Genomic DNA, 11694 nt, shown 5'->3' on the forward strand with positions numbered 1-11694 from the left:
GATGGGTTGTCTTCTGTCTCTTTTTTGCAGTGCTATCTTCTTCGGCTAGAGTTGACTTCCTTGAAGATCTCGATTCTTGGATAGATACAGCTCTTTTTCTTCGCACTGGAATCTACAACCACAAGAACACGAGCAGGTATGAAATTTGAAGCGTATGGTTTTTGTGAAATTGAATAAAACATACTTTCTTTTTACCTTTTCCATGGGTTCATTTCGGGTGCTTCGAGTCGTTTGAGTTGAGTTGTTTGCAAGTGGATCTGCACCATTTACTTGTGTCTGAGCTCTTGAACCCCTACCAGCAGCCCGATTTGCTTCTTTTTCCCTTTTCAGCCTCGCTCTTCTTTGCGAGGACGTCTCTCCTGTGATAGCTGCTCTGCAACCCGTCACATTATGCCAAGTTCTTCCACAATTGCCACACTTGATAGGTCTGTTGGCTTTAGATATCTTGTAAGGGTTTTTTGCTTCACCAACTGCCTTTTTTCTTACCTTTTTAGGCCTACCAAGTGGTTTTTGCACAATTGGAGGGTCTACTCTTGAGTTTTTCCCCTCCCAAGTATTTTTATCTGGTAGTGGGACAATAATCTGACTATATGCCTTTAAATATGTCTCTTTAGAGTAGTAAGAATGCACATAGCGTTATGGAGTCTCCCTATTTTTGTAAATGCAAGCAATAGCATGACCACATGGAATACTAGTAATGTCCCACACCCTACATGTACAAGTCTTGACATGCAAATCCACAGAAAACATGTTTGTGTAACAATCAACCTGAAATTTTTTCTCCCCAGCAAGTACTACTATGCTGTTCCGACTCTCTACCTTATTTTTCTCAAGTTTCTGTTGGATATTAGGAGTTATTGGGCCTTTGTATTGCTCAATCCCGGTTTTTTTCACATAAAATCTCCTCATCAGCCTTCTTCTTATCCATTCAAACATAGACAAAATAGGTTTGTCTCTAGCTTTAATGATGTAGGCATTGAATGATTCAGCTAGATTATTCACCAAGAAATCACACTTACAGTAAGATTTTGAAATGAGACTTGGACCAAAGAGAGGGCTTCAGTTTGCATAGCCACGAATGGGGTCCTTTACCCTCTAATAAGTTTGTAAGAAACCAAACCCAACTCTCTCTATTTTCTTGCTCAACTACAGCCATAGCTACTGGAAAAATGTTCCCATTGCCATCCCTAGCTATAGCAGAGAGTAGATGTCCTCCATTATATGATTTTAGATGGCAGCCATCTAAACCAATAAAGGGTCTACACCCATGTATGAAGCCGTACTTCATGGCGTTAAAGGAAACAAAAAATCTGCCAGGGAAAATGAAACATTAAAATTACTTGGCCATTTATTAGAAATTCATCATAAATGACAAATAAACAAAGTCCTATTAACTTTGGAACCATGGGGGCAGTTCTTTTGGAACTCCATCTACGATGGTTGGAGGTTGAGGATCTACACAAACATTAATAACACTTCCTTTGTCTTTCTCCAAAATTATAGCTGCATAATCTCTTATTATACAATACTGCTGTAAATGGTCTCCCTCGACATTCTTTATTGCTTCAGCTTTGGCCCTGTAGATCTTCTTTAAACTAACTTCACAACCCAACTCCCATTGTATTCTGGCTGGAAATGCGTGAACATCTAGCTTTGAATTCTCATTGAAGTCATCTTGGTATCTTTTAGCTAGGTATGAGGCAGACACCAAGTGATTAATGTTCTCACGTCTGCATGTGTGTTCAGGTATGAAAGTCCTTATCTGGAAAGTACTCTCATCGGCTAACTTCATAGCATAAACTCTAAACTTGCAAATTGACCTATGTTTGCAAATGGCAGTACACCTTGTACCTTCATTGTGCTGCCATTTAAAATCATAATTTCTCCTCACACACCATTCCCTTAGTGCAGCCTTAAACTCCTTAGCATTTGCAAACTTCATTCCTAATTAACAATTGTGGATCTTTCATACCTACACACGTAACAAACTCTGGGTGCCCATCCATCTCCCTTTCATCATCTAATCCCCTTAAGTTATGGAAATCATCACCAATCCCTTCTTCGAGAAATTCATCCATATTCTCATCAAGATCACCTGTGTTGTCTTCACTTTGAATATCTTCATCTCTCTCAACATGAAATTAGTCCAATTGTTCGAGCAACTGACCTAACCCGAATACATCATCACCTCCTGCTTTAATTCCTTCATTAACCCATATGGGGTCTTCATTATCCCTCTCATCCTCACGTGATTCATCAGTGGAATCCCAATATCCACCATCACTATCATCCTTATCATCTGCAGGAACTTGCCTGGAAACTCTTGTATGGCTACAGTTAGGTTCTTGTGTAATTACACTTGAGTGTAATTCCTCTTGCGTAATCACAAAAGGCTCCTCCTCAATAGAATTCTCTTTCAATGAAGTTGACATTTCGGTCTCTGTAACATGAACAAGATGCAGAATAGATCGGATACAAAATAAAAAAGCAAGAAAAACTGAACAGATGCAAAAAAAAAAAGAGCTAAGCAAAGGCCCTGTTAAGGCCGTGGACACTACAAATGTATAGATACAATTAACGGCGGGCCCCTGTTAACAAAGGCCCATTTGCATGGTCAAACTGAGAATTAAAGGGAAGACAAGAAAATTGAACTTCTAAAGAGTGTCCTGTAACCCCTATACTGATGGGATTGTCTCGTTTACATGACTATATATGCACAAAAAGGCATGAACTAGTAGGCTAGCTTCCGCTCACCTTATCCCGAACAAGTGGGTCAACAGATTCTCTTAATAAATAGTTGGTAATTGCCTGGTTTTTACCAATGATGTGAAGTGCAGTCGAGCAATCCTGCAGGAAGGAGAAAAACATGTGTGAACAAATAACTTCAAATGAATGGAAAACCAGAAATTGAGAACTGAGAATGATAACTGCATTAACTACCTTATCTACTCAATTGATGTCTACATCAGGCTTTAGCAAAGCATCTACAAGGTAAAATTCTCCTGATGCAGCAAGAGTGTGTAGAGGTAGCCATTTGCCCTGCAAAAAATTCACCAGAATATCATCCCCAACTTCCAAGCATGCTGTTAGTTAGACCAGACCGAACAGTTCAGAAATCAGATATATTATCTTGTTAACAGATCACACATACACAACAACAGTAACAACAGAAGTGCATAATAAACGAGTAACACCAGACTTAAGCATAACGAACAAATAAGGATAGGCAATCCTTGTCTTAATCTACAAAGACTTAAGCATAACAAACAACATTCTCACATATTATTACACAGTCGAGCACAGAAGAAACATCTACATAGAAAAAACAGAAATCAGGAGAACAGCGAAAGCATCATACAACAAGAAGTTTGGAGGTAGCCTCGTTGAGTCCTTGCCCTAAACCTTCACGGTAACCTTGTTGAGTCCTTCCAGAGGTAGATTTCCAGTTCCCTTCCGATTTTAGCAGTCAAATTTCGCAAGAGAAGCTTTGCCCTATTTCAGTAGTCGAAGTTTTCCCCCAAACCCTAAAGTTGGTTCTCTGATTGGAAAACGAAAGACATAAGTTAATTAAAAAATGGCTTAAAAATGTATTGAGGGTAAAATGGTCTATTGAAAAGAAATTTAACGGTGTTACCCCCTGTGTCTGACGGAGTAAAGAACATGGTGTTATATGTCTCTGGGAGAAGAACATGGTGTTATTTATCTCAACCGCAAAGTACAAGGGGGTTTTTTTTGTCTTTTTCCCTATATTCTATTGCATATTATGTTCCCTTGTATATATTCCGGTGTGCTATGTCATATTTTATTCCCTTATATATATATATATATTTCATTTTGCCTTAAATATATAATTTATTTTATACATTTACTACATAATTAATTAATAAAATTTCCTTAATAAGAATATAAAAATTTCCTTAATATAGTCTATTGCATGTTTTGTCCTCTTGTATATATTCGATTGGGCAACATGCATATAATTTATATATTCTACTGCATAATTAATGATAAAATAATATAAAAGATTTCCTTAATCTATAAGTGATGACGTGGCAACATGAAAGAGTTCCGTTTTATAATTTTGATGATGTGGTGGTATGAGAATTAAGCTCAGGACTTTATTTTCATTTATATATATATATATATATATATATATATATAGATAGATAGATAGATAGAGGTTGTACTCTTTTGGCAAATAATATTTGGTATCTTATTGCCAGATATTCAATAGATAACCTTTGTTTCTCAGAAGGAACAGACTTTTTTCCCGGGAGAAGAAGAGACTGGAGGGTCCAGTTTCCCGGAGAAGAGCCAACTGTAAAGGGCTCTCTGCTCCTTCAGGAGCGGTAAGAACTCCATTGTTGCCAGTTATATCCGTCTCGACAAAGCTGGGCAAATGCTGTTCACTCGGAAGGATATGGGAACTCTTTTGCTAGGAGCCTAGTGTATGCATTCAAGGCTGCTGTCGACAGCTTGTATGCGGAGAGGTTCTCAGGCCAGCCTTTGGCTTCTAATTGACCCTGCTGGAAATCTTCCAGGAAATCCTTGAGGAGCTCGTCTGTTCAATCTCTTGTGAGGTTCTTGACGCCTTCAAGGGCATCTGTAATTGATTTTCCTGGAATATTCTGAGAATGATAAAGACATTGACGTAAATTTTACTAAGAATTCGGGAGAAAATAGTGATCCACACCTCAGGTACAGGAAAGTTCCTTGAGTTCTCTCGACTCCCGACTATGATGAGAAGCAGTTCAAGGTCCAAAATAAGAAAGATGAATTGAATCATTAGTACGCAAAATTGAATTGGAAAGCCAAAGTTCAAGCATATTTTACTTCCGAATATAACTGGAAAGTCTAAGAATATTACTAGTCTACCTGCAAGAGTCCCAACTTTGAAGAGACATTGATAATCCTTGCAGAATTCGACAGTTGAAGCAAGGGAAGGAGACCTTTCGTCACTCTTTTTGCACCATAGAAGTTTGTTTCTAGGCATTCTACTGCCAAGTTGTAATTCTGGGTTGCCAATGTTTTCCATGCAAGTGAAAACATTATTCTGTCTATTTTGTTATGCAAGTGAAAAGCCATCTGGGATAGCATGAAGACTTACCCAACCACCAACGCGCTCAACAGCTTCTTGAAGGGCATGAAAATAAGAAACAATTCCGCTAATCCCAGCATCGCTCACCTGCAATGATTTTCCATCTTCACTAAAGAGAGGCATGAAAGATTGAGTATAGATAATAAATCATGCCACAATTAGGGGAAAGAATGGAAAGATCATGGAATTTAATCACCAAGCTTCATGCTTGGTATTTGGGGTCAGCTGATGACACGTAAAAGTTACAATTTCCCGTTAATGAGACAAATATAAAAGAAAGCACAGGAAAAAATATGAAGCACATGGCTAAGGGGAAAACTGCACCACCATATTTACCAGAATGTCCAGCTGAAAAACTACTTCACCCAGGAGAGCAGCAGATCCTTCTCGTTTTACTTTGCAAACTGCCTCGAGACCCCTCTTCTCATCTCTTGAAGTTAAGACCACAGTCACCCCTTTTGAGGCCAACTGCCTGCAAATCTCCAATCTGATCCCTTTGTTACAACATGCCTTCAAGATGAGGAAGAAGCCTTTGTTATTTAAATGCCAAACAAGTGAAACAATCTACATACCAGCAATTTCTAGCAAGTCATCGAAGATGGTCAGATCCTTGGATGATGTGGAAGGTGAAGATACCTCCTCGTATTGAGTAGTGTGGATGCTTCTACCATGGAAAAGGGGTTCCGGATGATAAGAGCAAACCTATCAACTTCACTTAACCTTTGTAAAGTCATTAAAACCCGCTTTGCTTTTCTTTTTGGTTTTAAATTCGCTGGTGGGAACATACTCGTGCTTGAGACAATAAGTAAAGTTACCCTATGTTATAAGATTTAAAGCACTAGATAGGTTAATCATGATTATTTTCTGTAAAAAAACAGTAACTGTCCCGAACCCCTTTTTGTGTGGGTGAAACCGAATATTTTTATTTATGTTGTGGTCACGATATTGTTGAGCAAGAGTGTGCGCGGTTAATCCATTTTCTTATCAATCAACATCTTCTTTTGACCAAGATGCCACTTTTGCTTCTTACCGGTTCAAGGAAGGATTTGCGAATGGCAAGTTTCTTTGGTGTTTCCCATTTCAATATATTAGGCTCATGTACATCCATTTTAACTAAAAAAAAGTTTCTTTGGCTGTTTTCTAATAAATTTTCTTTCTCCTTTCTTTGTAAAATTTCATATATATGACAAATGATTGTAATACCATTCATCATTAAAAAATGTTAGCTACTATTAAGGTCATTGGCCGATGTGGCATTCATGATGACAAACTCCCCTTTTAGCCTTAACGTTCTTGCTGGGCTACGGGACTGGGATCCAAACAATTCCCATCCATTTGGGCTTGTTGACAATCTTCAAACACAACCTACTGGCAATCCCGCAAGGCTAACCTTGATATACGGGCCCATCACTGAAAAAAAGGCTAGCCACTATTGAGGTTATTAGACTTCAAATATAAATCTCAGATTTTCCCCTTACACAACCAATGGGAAATTTGGGGTGTGACATGGTTAAGAGAGTTTCCTTTTTTTTAATAAGTGAGAAATTTAGATCTTTATTTGTGAGATATTAAAATTAAGCTGGTGAGTTTGTTGATCTTGAGTTCTCATTGATCGGAGATAGCTCTGCATTCATTAACTATGGATCATGTTGAGGTGAACGAGAGCCACGGTTGTGTGTTTTATGTACGACACTAGTCTATATTTATCTGTTATGGCTGAACTGTGGGTGATGAGGACGGGGCTAAAGCTTGGCTGGAACTCGGGATTTTAAAGACTGATACAAGAGCTTGACCCCCAAAGGGGTCAGTCGTTCAATAATTGAGGATTATGACCAACTGGGATATAGTGAGGCGATTCTCGTTAGAGATGGGAGATATACTTATCAACAAAAGAAATGAATGCTGATTGGCTTGCAAACCATGCTTTATCAATAGATTTCGAGTCAGAACAAATACCGGAATGTCCAGCTACCTGATTTGGGTTTTGTTGAAGTCAGCAAGTAATGTATCCCCAAGTTCAATTCCTTCTGTCGTGTATTCCCAACTAATGCAGCCTCAGATGCTTCAGTTGTCTATTGAGCAAAAGGTTACCGACCCTTTTAGTCCAATCCATGTAATGTCTTTTTTCTGGAGCCAGAGGAAATGCATCTCAAGTTCACCAATTAGTAGGTATGAGAGTATTAATTGGCATAATTTTTGTCTATAAAAAGGAGTATAGGTATTAAGTCATGAGAACAATTTGCTTTCTTTTTCTCCTAGTTAAGTGTCGGCATCCTATTTTGGTCCAATGGCTCAAGGAGAACAATAACAGTAACCCCGACTACATCCCGAGCTCCAAGAGAAGTGTTAGCACCCCATTTCGGTCCATCGGCTCCAAGGGGCAAAATCGTCATTTTTCCAATTTATTACATTTTCTTAAAAAAAATAAAAATATTTTTTTTAATTTAAATTAAATTAAATTATATATATATGTATATAAAAAAAAGAAAAGAAAGATTCGGGCAGGGCCGGGCAGTGTTAACCGGCTGCTCGTGACCGCCGGTCTTTTTGAAAAAAAAAAAAAATTTCGGGCAGGGCCGGGCAGGCCGGGCAGCGCTTGTCGGCTGCCCGCGACCCCGCCGGCCCGAGATACCCAAATCGCGAATTTCCGCGATTTCCTCCAAGATCGGCCGAAATCTCAACGGAAAAGCGGACGAAATTGAAATTAATTGAAGAGAAATACAATTCGGAAGGACACGAACACGACCCAGTAAGAAAAAATAGAAAATTTGGCGAATTTGGAAGTCGGAGAACTCGGAACTTTCGCCAGAAAACCGCGGCTTTTCCCCCCGATTCCGACTGATTAAGCGCCGGTGAGGTCCAGATCGACCACGACGGAGTGCCGGCGGTGTCCAGAGCTATCTCCCGAGCCCACTCCGGCCTTCATCGCGGCGTCCAGGGGCGAGAACCGCCGTCGCCGCCGCTGCCCCCCGATCCCGACCGCCCTTCGGCTAACGGGCCTCGGCCCAGTTCGTTTTTTCGCAGGCCCAACCCAAGCCCAGCCATGCCCAACTTCCCCAGTCCGGCCCAGCGCTCTTCCGGGCGGTTTCTCCTTCGAGCGGTCCGGTCCGATCCGATCCGATCCGGCCTGATTCATCCGGCGATTTTTTTTATTTTTACAGAGAAGACCCTCAACTTTCCGAACTAGGTAAATTCTCGACTTAATGGCATGATTAGGGTTCCTTTCCTGAATATTATTGCTTGCTTGATGGATATAATGTGAAATGAGTGTTCTTCAGTCGCGTGGTTGATCGGATTTGTCCCGAACTCGATTTTATGAACTTTATGTTTTGTCACATTTCAGTCCAGAGGACGTATTTTATTCTTTTAAGATCTGCCCCGAATTTCAAAATTATTTTCAATCAAGCCCCGGTCATTTTTATTATTTTTCAATCAGTCCTTGGATTTTTTTGAATTTTTCCAAGAATCCCAAAGAACTTTTCAAATTGTTTCAGTTTAGTCCCGGGACCATTTTTCACCCTTTTCAGATCTGCTCCGAATTTCAAAAATTCTTTTCAATAAAGTCCCAGTCATTTTACTATTTTCCAATCAGCCCTGGAATTCCCAGAAGTTTTCAAGAATCCCTAGGAACTTTTCAAGTTGTTTCAGTTTAGTCCTGGGGCCATTTTTTGTTTTCAGATCAATCCCGATTTTCAAATTCATGTCAAATAAGTCCTAGGACATTTTCAGTAAATTTTTACACATTCCCCATTATTTTAGAATTTTCAGATCAGTCCCCAACTTTTTAGAATTTTCAAATCAGTCCCCATTTTTTTTCAAAATTTTCAAATCAGTCCCTGCTCTTTTAAAATCGTTCAATTCAGTCCCCTGGACAATTTCTAAAAATATCCGGCCCTTTTCGACAATGTATGTGCCCCATTTAAATATTTCATTTTTGTAATTATGTGACCATGTCGGAAATTAGAGTTTATCGGGCGGTCAACTAATGGCTATCTCGACGGCTCGAAATCCGTAGACTAAAGCATTCGGCAAGTTTTTAATTAACAATAAAATTCTACATACGGGATAATCGAGACGTTAAATTTGGCTAAATTAAATCACTAGATTTCTTTAATTGGATTGCACGAATTGATTAATAATTTGTAATCGCGTCGACAGTTCAAGAACTGTTAGTCATGCCCTTTTCAAAATTCACAATTTCAAAAGTACCGAGATACGTATAACGTAATCTTGATTTTCATGCACACACATATTTACCGATTCAAGGGCATGATTACCGGTTCCTGTCTTGCCGTAATCCTAGCGTAGGTTTGTGTTTAGAGCGGGTTGAAACATGGGAAAACAAATTAATCACAAACTCGGCTTAATCAAATATGGGCAAATAGTCAAGTAGAGGGTTAGGTTTTGGGCTCTAGGCGAAAATATTTTTAATCTGTAAAAGGCATATTGTTACGATACAGAATAATCTAAAAACAACCCACACATTCGAGACTTGACTATGGACATCACGTCTATCGGGTCCGTTTAAATAACGCCGAATGCTACATACCCTATCCATTATCCCTTTTGTTTGCTTTAAGGTAGGATTTGTATGCCAATATACCCCGGTTAATAATCAGTTAATTCACGTAAATTCGACAATAACAAAACCCCATTGTTTGATTATTTGTGCTTACTTGTTACATTTTTTTTGCACTCGTTTGTTATGCGGGTCGAGCCCGATTCTTTAGGACACGATTCACATGGGGTCCAACGCCCCAATCATAGATTACGGGATCTACTCCCCTAAACATTGAGTGCGCATCTTAATTTCAGTTTCAGTCTTTTCAAACCACACGGTGAGCACGAGTGTAATAATGACCGAGCGCGAACCGATCGAGGTTCAGATGTTGTAATTTTTATTTTATTTATTTGAGAGGACAATGTAAGGATTTATATTGTACATTTATTTATGTAAGAATCCCGGTCGGAGAGTGGACGGTCGGAGTGTTTCTTCGAATTTACAGTGTCAAAACGCATAAGATGAGCGGAACTTAATTAAGCGGTAATTAAATTAAAATGGCAAGCCTAGACAAGCTAGAGTACCGAAAGGGCGTGTGGGGTATAGGCCCACACGTAATAGAACCCCCGAATTCGGAATTTTCGGTTCCGTACAGACCATAGGCCTTAGCAATTAGGTGTACCCCGTACCCCTAGACCCGGGCAACTCACCGGCCCTCGACCTTCGGGTTGTGAACAGGTAGTGTCGACTCCTTCTCACGTGCGTCCGTCGCGCATCCCCGGGAAGGTGGACACTCCCAAGCCGCGTTGCATTTAGGCGCGCGCATGCGTGCCCCGACGAGACGAAATTCGGGTGCGCACAAGAAGATAGCCCGGCAAAGTCCAAGGTCGCTATTCACAACCGGATTAGCAAGGTCAACCAGATGACCTCGGGCCATGATGACAGAGTAGACCCCAGGGTTTTCATGCAGATTACAAAGAGAGGTTGAAGAGGCCAGACAACGCTTGATCTCGGGTTAGCAGAAATCGGCTCTTACAATACTATTCATTACTGACTCATTAGGCCATCAGAAGGTACCATATATAGGACTCTAGAAATCCCTCATGGAGTTGATCCCGAAGAGCAAGACGCGAATTATCAATATTCGAACCAAAAGTATTGGGGGAATAGGGACCCACATCTTTGTACCGTATCAAGCAGAAGGCTGATGGCATCATTGATAGGTATAAAGCTCGTCTAGTAGCAAAGGGTTTCAATCAGCAAGAAGGGATTGATTATTCAGAGACTTTCAGTCCAGTCATCAAGCCGATCACTATTCGAATAGTTCTTTATATTACTGTTTCTTCTTAGTGGCCAATTCGACAACTGGATGTGAAGAATGCATTCCTTCATGGATATCTCACCGAAGGGCACAACCACCGAGTTTTATTGATCCCTCTTGTCCTGATCACGTCTGCAGACTTCGTCGTTCTCTATACGGGCTTAAGCAAGCTCCTAGGGCTTGGTTTCAGCGACTCAGTTCCTATTTTCAGCATATTGGCTTCTCCAGTTCCAAGGCCGACTCCTCTTTATTTATACTTCGGGGAAAACAATATATTGTTTATCTTCTGGTTTATGTTGATGATATCATTATGACAGGGACTTAAGGAGCACCTTTCAAGTCCATAATTACTGTCCTACAGAAGGAGTTTGCTATGAAAGATCTTGGTCCACTTCATTTTTTTCTTGGCATGGAAGCTCGCAGGAATTCAACCGGACTTTATCTCACTCAGTCCAAGTATATCCATGATATTCTTGCTCGCACTTCTATGCTAGAGTGCAAGCCCATTAGCTCACCTGTCACTACAGGTTCTCGGCTATCTCTTCAAGATGGATCCTCTTTCGAAGATCCCTCACTCTATAGAAGTGTAGTGGGCAGTTTGCAGTATCTTTCTCTGACTAGACCTAACATTGCCTATGCAGTTAATCAGGTTTGTCAATTCATGCATTGTCCCTCCATCACCCATTGGCAGGCCGTGAAAAGGATCTTGCGGTATCTAAAGGGAACCATCACTTGTGGACTTCATATTCATCCCAGTTCCACGACATCTGTTCA

The 11694-nt window shown here is 40.2% G+C and overlaps 1 long non-coding RNA gene across 4 annotated transcripts; it reads right to left on the bottom strand.

Moving 5' to 3' along the window:
* Nucleotides 1-1204: 1204 nt before the first annotated feature.
* LOC116214533 lies at nt 1205-5844 on the bottom strand. Of its 4 annotated transcripts, XR_004158280.1 has the most exons (10): nt 5671-5819; nt 5435-5585; nt 5108-5185; nt 4876-5013; nt 4694-4734; nt 4240-4618; nt 3359-3538; nt 2941-3039; nt 2755-2847; nt 1205-2440 (listed from the first exon to the last, which is right to left on the bottom strand). It is a non-coding gene; the product is annotated as an uncharacterized LOC116214533 (long non-coding RNA). The 4 variants fall into 4 exon arrangements; XR_004158281.1 differs by lacking the exon at nt 1205-2440 and having other exon boundaries at nt 2525-2847; nt 5435-5608; nt 5735-5844; XR_004158282.1 differs by lacking the exon at nt 1205-2440 and having other exon boundaries at nt 2525-2847; nt 4240-4603.
* Nucleotides 5845-11694: the final 5850 nt, after the last annotated feature.

Source organism: Punica granatum, chromosome 1 (assembly GCF_007655135.1).
Source record: "Punica granatum isolate Tunisia-2019 chromosome 1, ASM765513v2, whole genome shotgun sequence".
Lineage (NCBI taxonomy): Eukaryota > Viridiplantae > Streptophyta > Magnoliopsida > Myrtales > Lythraceae > Punica > Punica granatum.